Source organism: Entelurus aequoreus, linkage group LG14 (genome assembly GCF_033978785.1).
Source record: "Entelurus aequoreus isolate RoL-2023_Sb linkage group LG14, RoL_Eaeq_v1.1, whole genome shotgun sequence".
Taxonomy (NCBI): domain Eukaryota; kingdom Metazoa; phylum Chordata; class Actinopteri; order Syngnathiformes; family Syngnathidae; genus Entelurus; species Entelurus aequoreus.
The window spans coordinates 6,647,844-6,666,910 of NC_084744.1; the positions used below are offsets into that span (position 1 = coordinate 6,647,844).

Here is a 19,067-nt window from a genome sequence, read left to right on the forward strand (position 1 = left end):
AAATACCTGGGTGTGCACATCACAGATGACCTCTCCTGGAAAACCAACACTGCATCACTGGCCAAGAGGGCTCAACAGCGCCTCTACTTCCTCCGCAAACTGCGAAGAGCAAAAGCCTCAGCCTCCATCATGCACTCCTTCTACCGGGGCGTCATTGAGAGCATCCTGACCAGCTGCATAACTGTGTGGTACGGAGGCTGCACGGCGTCCTGCCGCAGGACGCTGCAGCGCACAGTTAGGGCAGCTGAGAAGATCGTCGGTGCCCCCCTCCCCTCCCTCCAGGACATTTACAACACACGCCTGTCACGCAAAGCACTCCGCGTGGCAGGCGACATCACACACCCCTCACACGGCTTCTTCAGACTGCTGCCATCCGGCAGACGACTGAGAAGCCTCCGAGCTCGAAGCTGTAGGCTGAGAGACAGCTTCATCCATCAGGCTGTCAGGAAGCTGAACTCTCTCCCGGCCCCCCCCCCCCCTTCTCACTCTGCCCTGCAATCTGATCTGAACTGTGAACTGAGACACTACACCCCCCCCCCCCCCACTCACCCACACACACACACACACACACACACACACCATCTATCACTTAGCCACTTTACTCCGGACTCAAAATGCTGCTAACTGTTTTAACTGTTTACACTGTTTACATTGCACTTTGCACTCCCATCTAAATACTTGAATACATACGTTGCAATATAGATATTCTGGTAATATCTTCTTCCCCTGTATATTTTTCCCCCCCCTCATGCGACTGTTTAAATTGTTGTCTTTTTTTTATTCTTCTTTTACACTTTATATTTATAGACACCGTGGTTGTGAGAGGAACGTAATTTCGTCCACCTGTATGTCCTGTACAAACAGTTGTTTGACAATAAAGCTGACTTTGACTTTGACTTTGACTAAAGCCGGGTGCACCATGACGTGCATCAGGGTTGGAGTGCTAAAGCTGGGTGCACCATGACGTGCATCAGGGTTGGGGAGCTAAAGCTGGGTGCACCATGATGTACATCAGGGTTGGGGTGCGAAAGCTGGGTGCACTATGACGTGCATCAGGGTTGGGGTGCTAAAGCTGGGTGCACCATGACGTGCTTCAGGGTTAGGGTGCGAAAGCTGTGTGCACTATGACGTGCATCAGGGTTGGGGTGCTAAAGCTGGGGCGGCACATGAGGACTGCATGGTCCATGGTGTTAAAGGCAGCTGGGAGATCCAAAAGGACTGGCACAACAGCATTTTTGGTGTCAAGACCCATAGGAAGGTCATTTTGGACTTTTAATCTTGATTGAAACTTGCCAGGAACATCATTGAGGGACAGATGTGGCTGAAGTTGTGTGAGGACAAGTTTTTCCATGGTCTTCGACAGAAAAGGGAGATGTGATATTGGACGGAAGTTAGATAGAATGGATGGGTCTAGGTTGTGCTTTTTTAGTTCGGGTGGCATCCTGAACAGATGCCCGAACCACCTCATCTGGCTCCTCTCGATGTGGAGCAGCAGCGGCTTTACTTTGAGCTCCTCCCGCATGGCAGAGCTTCTCACTCTATCTCTAAGGGAGAGCCCCGCCACCCGGCGGAGGAAACTCTTTTCGGCCGCTTGTACCCGTGATCTTGTCCTTTCGGTCATGACCCAAAGCTCATGACCATAGGTGAGGATGGGAACGTAGATAGACCGGTAAATTGAGAGCTTTGAATTCGTCTCAGCTCCTTCTTCACCACAACGGATCGATACAGCGTCCGCATTACTGAAGACGCCGCACCGATCCGCCTGTCGATCTCACGATCCACTCTTCCCTCACTCGTGAACAAGACTCCACTTGGGGCAGGGTCTCCTCCCCAACCCGGAGATGGCACTCCACCCTTTTCCATGCGAGAACCATGGACTCGGACTTGGAGGTTACTATGGTCATCTAATTAGTTATACTGGGTCATCTAACTAGTTACTATGGTCATCTAAGTCACAGCTTCTCAGACAAGGTACCAAGCAGTGTGGGTGGGGAGCGTTTCCACAGAGTGTTTCCATAGCCTGAAATGCGGGTGTCAGGGACAGACGCGGAAGGAGATTTTTACAACAAAGTTCTAAAACTTAGTGATGTATCAGCTATATCAGATTGTAGGTGAGGTTTTTTTTAATTTTTTCGCATTCATATTCCGCTGTGTTTGTAGCATTTTTGTTGCGTTTCGCCTGATAGTTCATATGTTGTCAATATTCAGTGTTTTATCGTTCATAGTTAATATTGTAAATCCCACATTCTTTGTTTTGGTGTACATTCTGGGTGTCTCATTCAGTTAAAAACATGTATAATTCCGTTCCGTTTTTTTAAGGCGGTCTGTCATAACCTTTTTAGCTTGCAATCAGACATTATTGTGAGGTTTTTGTATTAGTGTTCCTACTGCACGTAATTGCCCAGGCCTGTGTTAGAGCCTCAAAGCAGATGAGTGAGTGATGGCAATATCAGGAACGTCAATATCAGGGGACGACGTAGAAGGTGGGGTTCCTGGTTCAATCCCCACCTTCTACCAACCTCGTCACGTCTGTTGTGTCTTTGAGCAAGACACTTCACCCTTGCTCCTGATGGGTCGTAATTAGGGCCTTGCGTGGCAGCTCCCGCCATCAGTGTGTGAATGTATGGGTGAATGTGGTAATAGTGTTGTGAGGAGGCGGGGCCGGCAGAGCTGGTAGCGAGGCGGGGCGCGCCGGGGCCGACTACGAGATCGCGGCGAGGAGCCGTGGCCGGCGGACCGGAAGCGAGGCGGGGCGCGCCGGCACCGGCTCCGAGATGGACGTCAGTTGTGTGGATCGCCCAACTGGGCGCAATTCTATAATCACCTGGCAGTGTGTAAAAGGGCAGCAGCCGAGAACGACGGGGCTGAAGGAGTTGGAGAGCCAGCAGTACATGCAGCCCGGAAGCGACCGAGAGCGAGACGAAAACGACGACGACGACGCGTGAGTCTGAAAAGCGAACCGCAGAGCGAGCAGTCGGGAAAAGGAGCTGAAAAGCGACCCGACGACACAGAAACTGCTCGAAGTCATGTCTGTCCTTGGTGGTCCATGGAACCCGGAGGGAGGAAGACCAATTGTGGTCCATGGACCACCAAGGACAGACATGACAGACATGACATCGAGCAGTGTCGTGACTTTGTTTATTTTTCAATAAACCTCTGTGTCGTCGGGTCGCTTTTGAGCTCTTTTTCCCAAATGCTCGCTCTGCGGTTCGCTTTTCAGCGTCACGCGTCGTCGTCGTCTTCGTCTCGCTCTCGGTCGCTTTCGCGCTGCATGTACTGCTGGCTCTCCAACTCCTTCTGCCCCGTCGTTCTTGGCTGATGCCCTTTTACACACTGCCAGGTGATTATAGAAATGCGCCCAGGTGGGCGATCCACGCACCTGACGTCCATCTCGGAGCCGGTCCCGGCGCGCCCCGCCTCCTCACAGTCATTTCGCAGTCGGCTCCAGCGCGCCCCGCCTCGCTTCAGGTCTGCCGGCCACGCCTCCTCACAAGTGTCAAAGCGCTTTGAGTACCTTGAAGGTAGAAAAGCGCTATACAAGTATAACCCATTTACCATTTACTATTTAATACCAGGCACAGACGGTCCATGGGAGATGAGAAGATCCAGTCGGGCAGGCAATGGACTGAGTGAGGTCCAAAGATTCTAATAGTGAGTTCAAACCTTTCGCCAGCTGATCAGAGGTGCATTCGACATGGATGTTAAAATCCTCACAGATCAATATCTCATCACTTATTTTATTCTGCTTTGGTGGGCGGTCAAGGACAGCACATAAAACAGGAGTGGGCAGTGTGAGCACGACAAGTTCAAAGCTGACTTTGGTGGAGATAAAGTCTGCTTGTAGACCGCCTCCGACCCTCCACACTAGTCACGGCGTGCTAAATAAGCTATAGTTGTAGGGGGAGGAGCTCGGAGAACGTGCTGTTGTCACTTGGGGGAGAACCACGGTTCCCTCAGGAACAATAAGTCAATATTATTGGAGAATATCAAACCATATATGGTTTTCTACACCAAAATTAATCTATTTATTCTTCTTCTTCTTCTCCAGACTTTGACCTTCCACATTTTTGACCCGATTCAAAGCGTTCCAACTTCAAATTGTTCAGCCTATTTGGCAATGGTGGGCTTTCCCTTGACAAATTCCAGAAATTCTCAGATTTCCAAGGTTTTCCGGGACATTTTTCCCATCCAAAATGAATTGGCCATTTTTCAAACATTCACCATTTCCACATTTTTCTACCTATTCAAACCATTCCACCTTCAACATATTCAATTTATCCTGGAAATTCAAACTATAATTTTTTCAAGTTCAAAAAAATTCCAGGAATTCCCAGAAATCCCGTTTTTTCAGGAATTGTTCAGGAATTGTGTGCTCTACTTCAATAATTATACATTTTATTCAACCAGTTTTTCCAGAATTCCAGGTTTTCCGGGACATTTTTCCCATTCAAAATGAATGAGCTATTTTTCAAACATTCACCATTTCCACATTTTTCAACCTATTCAAACCATTCCACCTTCAACATATTCAATTTATCCTGGAAATTCAAAGTATAATTTTTCCAAGTTCAAAAAAATTCCAGGAATTCCCAGAAATCCCGTTTTTTCAAACCCTTTTTTCACCCTTTTTTCTGGCGACTACTCCTTTCACATTTTTCTACCCATTTCAACCATTCTACCGTCAAATCATTCCTCTCAATCAGGACAAAAAAAACGAAAACGTTTTTTGAACTGTAAAAATTCCCGGTTTTCCCGAAATTCCAGGAATTCTATAATACCATTTCTCAATTAAAAATATTACTGCTTCAACATTTCTCGACCGATTTGAAAAATTCCAACACCAACCATTTCAATTTTTTCTTAGCATTTTCCCAAAAATTCCCGCTTTTCCCAAAATTCCCAAATTTCCATGAAATGGGACATTCTTCAAAGTTCCACAACTCCCACATTTTTCATCCGATTCAAACTGTTCCAACTTCAAAATATTCAGCCTGTTCAGGAATTGTGTGCTTTACTTCAATAATTATACATTTTATTCAACCAGTTTTTCCAGAATTCCAGGTTTTCCGGGACATTTTTCCCATTCAAAATGAATTAGCTATTTTTCAAACATTCACCATTTCCACATTTTTCAACCTATTCAAACCATTCCACCTTCAACATATTCAATTTATCCTGGAAATTCAAACTATGATTTTTCCAAGTTCCAAAAAATTCCAAGAATTCCCAGAAATCCCGTTTTTTCAAACCCTTTTTTCACCCTTTTTTCTGTCGACTACTCCTTTCACATTTTTCAACCCATTTCAACCATTCTACCGTCAAATCATTCCTCTCAATCAGGACAAAAAAAACAAAATAGTTTTTTGAACTGTAAAAATTCCCGGTTTTCCCGAAATTCCAGGAATTCTATAATACCATTTCTCAATTAAAAATGTTACTGCTTCAACATTTCTCGACCGATTTGAAAAATTCCAACACCAACCATTACAATTTTTTCTTAGCATTTTCCCAAAAATTCCCGCTTTTCCCAAAATTCCCAAATTTCCATGAAATGGGACATTCTTCAAAGTTCCACAACTCCCACATTTTTCATCCGATTCAAACTGTTCCAACTTCAAAATATTCAGCCTGTTCAGGAATTGTGTGCTCTACTTCAATAATTATACATTTTATTCAACAAGTTTTTCCAGAATTCCAGGTTTTCCGGGACATTTTTCCCATTCAAAATGAATCAGCTATTTTTCAAACATTCACCATTTCCACATTTTTCAACCTATTCAAACCATTCCACCTTCAACATATTCAATTTATCCTGGAAATTCAAAGTATAATTTTTCCAAGTTCAAAAAAATTCCAGGAATTCCCAGAAATCCCGTTTTTTCAAACTCTTTTTTCACCCTTTTTTCTGGCGACTACTCCTTTCACATTTTTCTACCCATTTCAACCATTCTACCGTCAAATCATTCCTCTCAATCAGGACAAAAAAAACAAAATCGTTTTTTGAACTGTAAAAATTGCCGCTTTTCCCGAAATTCCAGGAATTCTATAATACCATTTCTCAATTAAAAATGTTACTACTTCAACATTTCTCGACCGATTTGAAAAATTCCAACACCAACCATTTCAATTTTTTCTTAGCATTTTCCCAAAAATTCCCGCTTTTCCCAAAATTCCCAAATTTCCATGAAATGGGACATTCTTCAAAGTTCCACAACTCCCACATTTTTCATCCGATTCAAACTGTTCCAACTTCATAATATTCAGCCTGTTCAGGAATTAAGTGCTCTACTTCAACAATTATACATTTTATTCAACCAGTTTTTCCAGAATTCCAGGTTTTCCGGGACATTTTTCCCATTCAAAATGAATGAGCTATTTTTCAAACATTCACCATTTCCAAATTTTTCAACCTATTCAAACCATTCCACCTTCAACATATTCAATTTATCCTGGAAATTCAAACTATAATTTTTCCAAGTTCAAAAAAATTCCAGGAATTCCCAGAAATCCCGTTTTTTCAAACCCTTTTTTCACCCTTTTTTCTGGCGACTACTCCTTTCACATTTTTCTACCCATTTCAACCATTCTACCGTCAAATCATTCCTCTCAATCAGGACAAAAAAAACAAAATCGTTTTTTGAACTGTAAAAATTCCCGGTTTTCCCGAAATTCCAGGAATTCTATAATACCATTTCTCAATTAAAAATATTACTGCTTCAACATTTCTCGACCGATTTGAAAAATTCCAACACCAACCATTTCAATTTTTTCTTAGCATTTTCCCAAAAATTCCCGCTTTTCCCAAAATTCCCAAATTTCAATGAAATGGGACATTCTTCAAAGTTCCACAACTCCCAGGAATTCCCAGAAATCCCGTTTTTTCAAACCCTTTTTTCACCCTTTTTTCTGGCGACTACTCCTTTCACATTTTTCTACCCATTTCAACCATTCTACCGTCAAATCATTCCTCTCAATCAGGACAAAAAAAACAAAATAGTTTTTTGAACTGTAAAAATTCCCGGTTTTCCCGAAATTCCAGGAATTCTATAATACCATTTCTCAATTAAAAATATTACTGCTTCAACATTTCTCGACCGATTTGAAAAATTCCAACACCAACCATTTCAATTTTTTCTTAGCATTTTCCCAAAAATTCCCGCTTTTCCCAAAATTCCCAAATTTCCATGAAATGGGACATTCTTCAAAGTTCCACAACTCCCAGGAATTCCCAGAAATCCCGTTTTTTCAAACCCTTTTTTCACCCTTTTTTCTGGCGACTACTCCTTTCACATTTTTCTACCCATTTCAACCATTCTACCGTCAAATCATTCCTCTCAATCAGGACAAAAAAAACAAAATAGTTTTTTGAAATGTAAAAATTCCCGGTTTTCCCGAAATTCCAGGAATTCTATAATACCATTTCTCAATTAAAAATATTACTGCTTCAACATTTCTCGACCGATTTGAAAAATTCCAACACCAACCATTTCAATTTTTTCTTAGCATTTTCCCAAAAATTCCTGCTTTTCCCAAAATTCCCAAATTTCCATGAAATGGGACATTCTTCAAAGTTCCACAACTCCCAGGAATTCCCAGAAATCCCGTTTTTTCAAACCCTTTTTTCACCCTTTTTTCTGGCGACTACTCCTTTCACATTTTTCTACCCATTTCAACCATTCTACCGTCAAATCATTCCTCTCAATCAGGACAAAAAAACAAAATAGTTTTTTGAACTGTAAAAATTCCCGGTTTTCCCGAAATTCCAGGAATTCTATAATACCATTTCTCAATTAAAAATATTACTGCTTCAACATTTCTCGACCGATTTGAAAAATTCCAACACCAACCATTTCAATTTTTTCTTAGCATTTTCCCAAAAATTCCCGCTTTTCCCAAAATTCCCAAATTTCCATGAAATGGGACATTCTTCAAAGTTCCACAACTCCCACATTTTTCATCCGATTCAAACTGTTCCAACTTCAAAATATTCAGCCTGTTCAGGAATTGTGAGCTCTACTTCAATAATTATACATTTTATTCAACCAGTTTTTCCAGAATTCCAGGTTTTCCGGGACATTTTTCCCATTCAAAATGAATCAGCTATTTTTCAAACATTCACCATTTCCACATTTTTCAACCTTTTCAAACCATTCCACCTTCAACATATTCAATTTATCCTGGAAATTCAAAGTATAATTTTTCCAAGTTCAAAAAAATTCCAGGAATTCCCAGAAATCCCGTTTTTTCAAACCCTTTTTTCACCCTTTTTTCTGGCGACTACTCCTTTCACATTTTTCTACCCATTTCAACCATTCTACCGTCAAATCATTCCTCTCAATCAGGACAAAAAAAACGAAAACGTTTTTTGAACTGTAAAAATTCCCGGTTTTCCCGAAATTCCAGGAATTCTATAATACCATTTCTCAATTAAAAATATTACTGCTTCAACATTTCTCGACCGATTTGAAAAATTCCAACACCAACCATTTCAATTTTTTCTTAGCATTTTCCCAAAAATTCCCGCTTTTCCCAAAATTCCCAAATTTCCATGAAATGGGACATTCTTCAAAGTTCCACAACTCCCACATTTTTCATCCGATTCAAACTGTTCCAACTTCAAAATATTCAGCCTGTTCAGGAATTGTGTGCTTTACTTCAATAATTATACATTTTATTCAACCAGTTTTTCCAGAATTCCAGGTTTTCCGGGACATTTTTCCCATTCAAAATGAATGAGCTATTTTTCAAACATTCACCATTTCCACATTTTTCAACCTATTCAAACCATTCCACCTTCAACATATTCAATTTATCCTGGAAATTCAAAGTATAATTTTTCCAAGTTCAAAAAAATTCCAGGAATTCCCAGAAATCCCGTTTTTTCAAACCCTTTTTTCACCCTTTTTTCTGGCGACTACTCCTTTCACATTTTTCTACCCATTTCAACCATTCTACCGTCAAATCATTCCTCTCAATCAGGACAAAAAAAACCGAAAACGTTTTTTGAACTGTAAAAATTCCCGGTTTTCCTGAAATTCCAGGAATTCTATAATACCATTTCTCAATTAAAAATATTACTGCTTCAACATTTCTCGACCGATTTGAAAAATTCCAACACCAACCATTTCAATTTTTTCTTAGCATTTTCCCAAAAATTCCCGCTTTTCCCAAAATTCCCAAATTTCCATGAAATGGGACATTCTTCAAAGTTCCACAACTCCCACATTTTTCATCCGATTCAAACGGTTCCAACTTCAAAATATTCAGCCTGTTCAGGAATTGTGTGCTCTACTTCAATAATTATACATTTTATTCAACCAGTTTTTCCAGAATTCCAGGTTTTCCGGGACATTTTTCCCATTCAAAATGAATGAGCTATTTTTCAAACATTCACCATTTCCACATTTTTCAACCTATTCAAACCATTCCACCTTCAACATATTCAATTTATCCTGGAAATTCAAACTATCATTTTTCCAAGTTCAAAAAAATTCCAGGAATTCCCAGAAATCCCGTTTTTTCAAACCCTTTTTTCACCCTTTTTTCTGGCGACTACTCCTTTCACATTTTTCTACCCATTTCAACCATTCTACCGTCAAATCATTCCTCTCAATCAGGACAAAAAAAACCGAAAAAGTTTTTTGAACTGTAAAAATTCCCGGTTTTCCCGAAATTCCAGGAATTCTATAATACCATTTCTCAATTAAAAATATTACTGCTTCAACATTTCTCGACCGATTTGAAAAATTCCAACACCAACCATTTCAATTTTTTCTTAGCATTTTCCCAAAAATTCCCGCTTTTCCCAAAATTCCCAAATTTCCATGAAATGGGACATTCTTCAAAGTTCCATAACTCCCACATTTTTCATCCGATTCAAACTGTTCCAACTTCAAAATATTCAGCCTGTTCAGGAATTGTGTGCTCTACTTCAATAATTATACATTTTATTCAACCAGTTTTTCCAGAATTCCAGGTTTTCCGGGACATTTTTCCCATTCAAAATGAATTAGCTATTTTTCAAACATTCACCATTTCCACATTTTTCAACCTATTCAAACCATTCCACCTTCAACATATTCAATTTATCCTGGAAATTCAAACTATCATTTTTCCAAGTTCAAAAAAATTCCAGGAATTCCCAGAAATCCCGTTTTTTCAAACCCTTTTTTCACCCTTTTTTCTGGCGACTACTCCTTTCACATTTTTCTACCCATTTCAACCATTCTACCGTCAAATCATTCCTCTCAATCAGGACAAAAAAAACAGAAAAAGTTTTTTGAACTGTAAAAATTCCCGGTTTTCCCGAAATTCCAGGAATTCTATAATACCATTTCTCAATTAAAAATATTACTGCTTCAACATTTCTCGACCGATTTGAAAAATTCCAACACCAACCATTTCAATTTTTTCTTAGCATTTTCCCAAAAATTCCCGCTTTTCCCAAAATTCCCAAATTTCCATGAAATGGGACATTCTTCAAAGTTCCACAACTCCCACATTTTTCATCCGATTCAAACTGTTCCAACTTCAAAATATTCAGCCTGTTCAGGAATTGTGTGCTCTACTTCAATAATTATACATTTTATTCAACCAGTTTTTCCAGAATTCCAGGTTTTCCGGGACATTTTTCCCATTCAAAATGAATTAGCTATTTTTCAAACATTCACCATTTCCACATTTTTCAACCTATTCAAACCATTCCACCTTCAACATATTCAATTTATCCTGGAAATTCAAACTATAATTTTTCCAAGTTCAAAAAAATTCCAGGAATTCCCAGAAATCCCGTTTTTTTCAAACTCTTTTTTCACCCTTTTTTCTGGCGACTACTCCTTTCACATTTTTCTACCCATTTCAACCATTCTACCGTCAAATCATTCCTCTCAATCAGGACAAAAAAAACGAAATAGTTTTTTGAACTGTAAAAATTGCCGCTTTTCCCGAAATTCCAGGAATTCTATAATACCATTTCTCAATTAAAAATGTTACTACTTCAACATTTCTCGACCGATTTGAAAAATTCCAACACCAACCATTTCAATTTTTTCCTTAGCATTTTCCTAAAAATTCCCGCTTTTCCAAAAATTCCCAAATTTCCATGAAATGGGACATTCTTCAAAGTTCCACAACTCCCACATTTTTCATCCGATTCAAACTGTTCCAACTTCAAAATATTCAGCCTGTTCAGGAATTGTGTGCTCTACTACTGGGGCGGTATAGCTCGGTTGGTAGAGCGGCCGTGCCAGCAACTTGAGGGTTGCAGGTTCGATCCCCGCTTCCGCCATCCTAGTCACTGCCGTTGTGTCCTTGGGCAAGACACTTTACCCACCTGCTCCCAGTGCCACCCCCACTAGTTTGAATGTAACTTAGATATTGGGTTTCACCATGTAAAGCGCTTTGAGTCACTTGAGAAAAAGCGCTATATAAATGTAATTCACTTCACTTCACTTCAATAATTATACATTTTATTCAACCAGTTTTTCCAGAATTCCAGGTTTTCCGGGACATTTTTCCCATTCAAAATGAATTAGCTATTTTTCAAACATTCACCATTTCCACATTTTTCAACCTATTCAAACCATTCCACCTTCAACATATTCAATTTATCCTGGAAATTCAAACTATAATTTTTCAAAGTTCAAAAAAATTCCAGGAATTCCCAGAAGTCCCGTTTTTTCAAACCCTTTTTTCACCCTTTTTTCTGGCGACTACTCCTTTCACATTTTTCAACCCATTTCAACCATTCTACCGTCAAATCATTCCTCTCAACCAGGACCAAAAAAACGAAATAGTTTTTTGAACTGTAAAAATTCCCGCTTTTCCCGAAATTCCAGGAATTCTATAATACCATTTCTCAATTAAAAATGTTACTACTTCAACATTTCTCGACCGATTTGAAAAATTCCAACACCAACCATTTCAATTTTTTCCTTAGCATTTTCCCAAAAATTCCTGCTTTTCCCCAAATTCCCAAATTTCCATGAAATGGGACATTCTTCAAAGTTCCACAACTCCCACATTTTTCATCCGATTCAAACTGTTCCAACTTCAAAATATTCAGCCTGTTCAGGAATTGTGTGCTCTACTTCAATAATTATACATTTTATTCAACCAGTTTTTCCAGAATTCCAGGTTTTCCGGGACATTTTTCCCATTCAAAATGAATTAACTATTTTTCAAACATTCGCCATTTCCACATTTTTCAACCTATTCAAACCATTCCACCTTCAACATATTCAATTTATCCTGGAAATTCAAAGTATAATTTTTCCAAGTTCAAAAAAATTCCAGGAATTCCCAGAAATCCCGTTTTTTCAAACTCTTTTTTCACCCTTTTTTCTGGCGACTACTCCTTTCACATTTTTCTACCCATTTCAACCATTCTACCGTCAAATCATTCCTCTCAATCAGGAAAAAAAAAATGAAATCGTTTTTTGAACTGTAAAAATTGCCACTTTTCCCGAAATTCCAGGAATTCTATAACACCATTTCTCAATTAAAAATGTTACTACTTCAACATTTCTCGACCGACTTGAAAAATTCCAACACCAACCATTTCAATTTTTTCTTAGCATTTTCCCAAAAATTCCCGCTTTTCCCCAAATTCCCAAATTTCCATGAAATGGGACATTCTTCAAAGTTCCACAACTCCCACATTTTTCATCCGATTCAAACTGTTCCAACTTCAAAATATTCAGCCTGTTCAGGAATTGTGTGCTCTACTTCAATAATTATACATTTTATTCAACCAGTTTTTCCAGAATTCCAGGTTTTCCGGGACATTTTTCCCATTCAAAATGAATTAGCTATTTTTCAAACATTCACCATTTCCACATTTTTCAACCTATTCAAACCATTCCACCTTCAACATATTCAATTTATCCTGGAAATTCAAACTATAATTTTTACAAGTTCAAAAAAATTCCAGGAATTCCCAGAAGTCCCGTTTTTTCAAACCCTTTTTTCACCCTTTTTTCTGGCGACTACTCCTTTCACATTTTCCAACCCATTTCAACCATTCTACCGTCAAATCATTCCTCTCAATCAGGACCAAAAAAACAAAAGTTTTTTGAACTGTAAAAATTCCCGCTTTTCCCGAAATTCCAGGAATTCTATAATACCATTTCTCAATTAAAAATGTTACTACTTCAACATTTCTCGACCGATTTGAAAAATTCCAACACCTACCATTTCAATTTTTTCTTAGCATTTTCCCAAAAATTCCCGCTTTTCCCAAAATTCCCAAATTTCCATGAAATGGGACATTCTTCAAAGTTCCACAACTCCCACATTTTTCATCCGATTCAAAATGTTCCAACTTCAAAATATTCAGCCTGTTCAGGAATTGTGTGCTCTACTTCAATAATTATACATTTTATTCAACCAGTTTTTCCAGAATTCCAGGATTTCCGGGACATTTTTCCCATTCAAAATTAATTAGCTATTTTTCAAACATTCACCATTTCCACATTTTTCTACCTATTCAAACCATTCCACCTTCAACATATTCCATTTATCCTGGAAATTTAAACTATCCTTTTTCCAAGTTCCAAAAAATTCCAAGAATTCCCAGAAATCCCGTTTTTTCAAACCCTTTTTTCACCCTTTTTTCACCCTTTTTTCTGGCGACTACTCCTTTCACATTTTTCAACCCATTTCAACCATTCTACCGTCAAATCATTCCTCTCAATCAGGACAAAAAAAACAAAATAGTTTTTTGAACTGTAAAAATTGCCGCTTTTCCCGAAATTCCAGGAATTCTATAATACCATTTCTCAATTAAAAATGTTACTGCTTCAACATTTCTCGACCGATTTGAAAAATTCCAACACCAACCATTTCAATTTTTTCTTAGCATTTTCCCAAAAATTCCCGCTTTTCCCAAAATTCCCAAATTTCCATGAAATGGGACATTCTTCAAAGTTCCACAACTCCCACATTTTTCATCCGATTCAAACTGTTCCAACTTCAAAATATTCAGCCTGTTCAGGAATTGTGTGCTCTACTTCAATAATTATACATTTTTTTCAACCAGTTTTCCCAGAATTCCAGGATTTCCGGGACATTTTTCCCATTCAAAATTAATTAGCTATTTTTCAAACATTCACCATTTCCACATTTTTCAACCTATTCAAACCATTCCACCTTCAACATATTCAATTTATCCTGGAAATTCAAACTATGATTTTTCCAAGTTCCAAAAAATTCCAAGAATTCCCAGAAATCCCGTTTTTTCAAACCCTTTTTTCACCCTTTTTTCTGGCGACTACTCCTTTCACATTTTTCAACCCATTTCAACCATTCTACCGTCAAATCATTCCTCTCAATCAGGACAAAAAAAACAAAATAGTTTTTTGAACTGTAAAAATTCCCGGTTTTCCCGAAATTCCAGGAATTCTATAATACCATTTCTCAATTAAAAATGTTACTGCTTCAACATTTCTCGACCAATTTGAAAAATTCCAACACCAACCATTTCAATTTTTTCTTAGCATTTTCCCAAAAATTCCCGCTTTTCCCAAAATTCCCAAATTTCCATGAAATGGGACATTCTTCAAAGTTCCACAACTCCCACATTTTTCATCCGATTCAAACTGTTCCAACTTCAAAATATTCAGCCTGTTCAGGAATTGTGTGCTCTACTTCAATAATTATACATTTTATTCAACAAGTTTTTCCAGAATTCCAGGTTTTCCGGGACATTTTTCCCATTCAAAATGAATTAGCTATTTTTCAAACATTCACCATTTCCACATTTTTCAACCTATTCAAACCATTCCACCTTCAACATATTCAATTTATCCTGGAAATTCAAACTATAATTTTTCCAAGTTCAAAAAAATTCCAGGAATTCCCAGAAATCCCGTTTTTTCAAACTCTTTTTTCACCCTTTTTTCTGGCGACTACTCCTTTCACATTTTTCTACCCATTTCAACCATTCTACCGTCAAATCATTCCTCTCAATCAGGAAAAAAAAAACGAAATCGTTTTTTGAACTGTAAAAATTGCCGCTTTTCCCGAAATTCCAGGAATTCTATTATACCATTTCTCAATTAAAAATGTTACTACTTCAACATTTCTCGACCGATTTGAAAAATTCCAACACCAACCATTTCAATTTTTTCTTAGCCTTTTCCCAAAAATTCCCGCTTTTCCCCAAATTCCCAAATTTCCATGAAATGGGACATTCTTCAAAGTTCCACAACTCCCACATTTTTCATCCGATTCAAACTGTTCCAACTTCAAAATATTCAGCCTGATCAGGAATTGTGTGCTCTACTTCAATAATTATACATTTTATTCAACAAGTTTTTCCAGAATTCCAGGTTTTCCGGGACATTTTTCCCATTCAAAATGAATTAGCTATTTTTCAAACATTCACCATTTCCACATTTTTCAACCTATTCAAACCATTCCACCTTCAACATATTCAACTTATCCTGGAAATTCAAACTATAATTTTTCCAAGTTCAAAAAAATTCCAGGAATTCCCAGAAATCCCGTTTTTTCAAACCCTTTTTTCACCCTTTTTTCTGGCGACTACTCCTTTCACATCTTTCAACCCATTTCAACGATTCTACCGTCAAATCATTCCTCTCAATCAGGACCAAAAAAACGAAATAGTTTTTTGAACTGTAAAAATTCCCGCTTTTCCCGAAATTCAGGAATTCTATAATACCATTTCTCAATTAAAAATGTTACTACTTCAACATTTCTCGACCGATTTGAAAATTCCAACACCAACCATTTCAATTTTTTCTTAGCATTTTCCCAAAAATTCCCGCTTTTCCCAAAATTCCCAAATTTCCATGAAATGGGACATTCTTCAAAGTTCCACAACTCCCACATTTTTCATCCGATTCAAACTGTTCCAACTTCAAAATATTCAGCCTGTTCAGGAATTGTGTGCTCTACTTCAACAATTATACATTCTTTTCAACCAGATTTCCCAGGATTCCAGGTTTTACGGGACATTTTTCCCCATTGAAAATGAATTGGCCATTTTTCAAACATTCACCATTTCCACATTTTTTAACATCTATCATTTATTATTATTATTATTATTATTATTATTATTATTATTTATTATATAATTTATCATATCTATTTGTATGTATATATATATATATATATATATATATATATATATATATATATATATATATATATATATAAATATATATATATATATATATATGTATATATATATATATATATGTATATATATATATATATATATATTATATATATATATATATATATATATATATATATATATATATATATATATATGTATATATATATATATATATATATATATATATATATATATATACATGCATATATATGTGTATATATATATATATATATATATATATATATATATATATATATATATATATATATATATATATATACACATGCATATATATGTGTATATATATATATATATATATATATATATATATATATATGCATATATATGTGTATATATACATATATATATATATATATATATATATATATATATATATATATATATATATATATATATATATATATATATATATGTATATGTATATATATATATATATATATATATATATATATATATATATATATATATATATATATATATATATATATATATATATATATATATATATATATATATATATATATATATATATATATATATATACACACACACAAAAAGAGTGTAAAAGATGTGGAACACTTGATGCTTGAAAAGTCTTATTTCTGTACCTTGGTCTCCACACTTTGCTCTCCAGTGGTTTTTACGCAGCAGTGGACGTGGTGCACTCATGCGCTCTGCCTGCCGGCTCTGCCATCACTTCACCTCGCTCGCCCAGGAACAGCTGGGGTTGACAGAGAGAGAGAAGAAATAGTTCTACAGGTGAGAAGGAAGCCAAAGCAAAAGTAGGCAACATCATCAAGGATGGGGACGCCTGGATGACTTTTCAAAGGTGGTTTTTTACCAGAACCCTCTTTTAGCAAGTCACTGTTGCAACTTGCAGAAAGACTGGATCGGTCGTTGCGTCAGTCGGTGTGAAATATATGCATCACACTTTTTGTGGTGATAGAATATCAAAAATACTTTGTAGGCAGAGGTCGCTCACAGCTTACATTCTATACTCAGGTATTAAAACATGACAGTTATACAGAAAATATACTCTTAGATGTAAAATAAGTAGAATACTTCTATATAGTTACACATATACATATATACATATACATATATATATATATATATATATATATATATATATATATATATATATATATATATATATATATATATATATATATATATATATATATATATATATATATATATATATATATATATAAACAAAACCCAAAAGCAGTGAAGTTGTCAAGTTGTGTAAATGGTAAATAAAAAGAGAATACAATGATTTGCAAATCCTTTTCAACTTATATTCAATTGAATAGACTGCAAAGACAAGATACTTAATGTAGCAACTGGAAAAATTTGTTATTTTTTGCAAATATTAGCTCATTAGGAATTTGATGCCTGCAACATGTTTCAAAAAAGCTGGTACAAGTGGCAAAAAAGACTGATAAAGTTGAGGAATGCTCATCAAACACTTATTTGGAACATCCCACAGGTGAACAGGCTAATTGGGAACAGGTGGGTGCCATGATTGGGTATAAAAGCAGCTTCCATGAAATGCTCAGTCATTCACAAACAAGGACGGGGCGAGGGTCACCACTTTGTCAACAAATGCCGGAGTAAATTGTTTAAGAACAACATTTCTCAACCAGCTACTGCAAGGAATTTAGGGATTTCACTATCTACGCTCCGTAATATCATCAAAAGGTTCAGAGAATCCGGAGAAATCACTGTACTTAAGCGGCAAGGCCAAAAACCAACATTGAATGTCTGTGACCTTGGATCCCTCAGGCGGTACTGCATCAAAAAGCGACATCAGCGTGTAAAGGATATCACCGCATGGGCTCAGGAACACTTCAGAAAACCACTGTCAGTAACTACAGTTTGTCGCTACATCTCTAAGTGCAAGTTAAAACTCTACCATGCGAAGCCAAAGCCGTTTATCAACAACACCCAGAAACGCTTCGCTGGGCCTGAGCTCATCTAAGATGGACTGATGCAAAGTGGAAAAGTGTTCTGTGGTCTGACGAGTCCACATAAATACAGTTTATGAATTTGAACATCAAATATGTTGTCTTTGTAGTGCATTCAATTGAATATGGGTTGAAAAGGATTTGCAAATTATTGTATTCCGTTTATATTTACATCTAACACAATTTCCCAACTCATATGGAAACAGGGTTTGTAAAGTAGACCACAAGGAAGTGTTTACATGTAGAAATAAATCACAACGTGACGACTTTAGACGGTAAATTCTCAGCTACAGTCCGACTGTCAGCCTCTTGATCGGCGTACACCGAGTCATCCACAAGACGTGAGTGGGAACTGTTGCTATGGAAACCCAAGAAGGAGAGCTGCAGTGTTTGTGATAGACGCTGAGGCAGCCCAACATTTTACTTCTGGATCTGGGGGAAATGTCTAACAGGAAAAAGTTGACCATAATAAAATTTGTATTGCACCAAAGGAAATATGAGCTAGTACCGTAAAATTCCGGACTATAAGCCGTGACTTTTTTTTCCCTACGCTTTGAAACCTGCGGCCTATAAAGCGTGCAGCTAATTTACGGATTAATACAAATAGTTAAAAAAAACAAAAAAAACAACCACCAAAGACACCGAAATGGTCTGTTATCAATTTCAACAAACCAACAATAAAACTTCAAAGACTGACAGAATTGCAGTAAATAACACACTTTTCACTTTAAACTTGCACAAAGACAATAATGTTTTCAGAACTATATCAGTGTCTCATGCAGCATTTTAAGTCTTTATCTTAAATGTGTACAAACACAATAATGTTCACAGAACTACAACAATGTCTCATGTAGCATTTTAAGTCTTTATTTTAAATGTGCACAAACACAATAATGTTCACAGAACTACAACAATGTCTCATGCAGCGTTTTAAG

General features: G+C 37.0%; 1 protein-coding gene across 1 annotated transcript in view; it reads right to left on the reverse strand.

Moving 5' to 3' along the window:
• The window catches only part of htr1fa (5-hydroxytryptamine (serotonin) receptor 1Fa), a 111,732-nt gene that overhangs the window by 10,301 nt on the left and 82,364 nt on the right, over positions 1-19,067 (reverse strand). Inside the window, exon 2 of the mRNA XM_062068846.1 lies at positions 16,771-16,883. The gene's annotated coding sequence lies outside the window, so the exon portion shown is untranslated. The remainder of the gene's footprint in view (positions 1-16,770; positions 16,884-19,067) is intronic.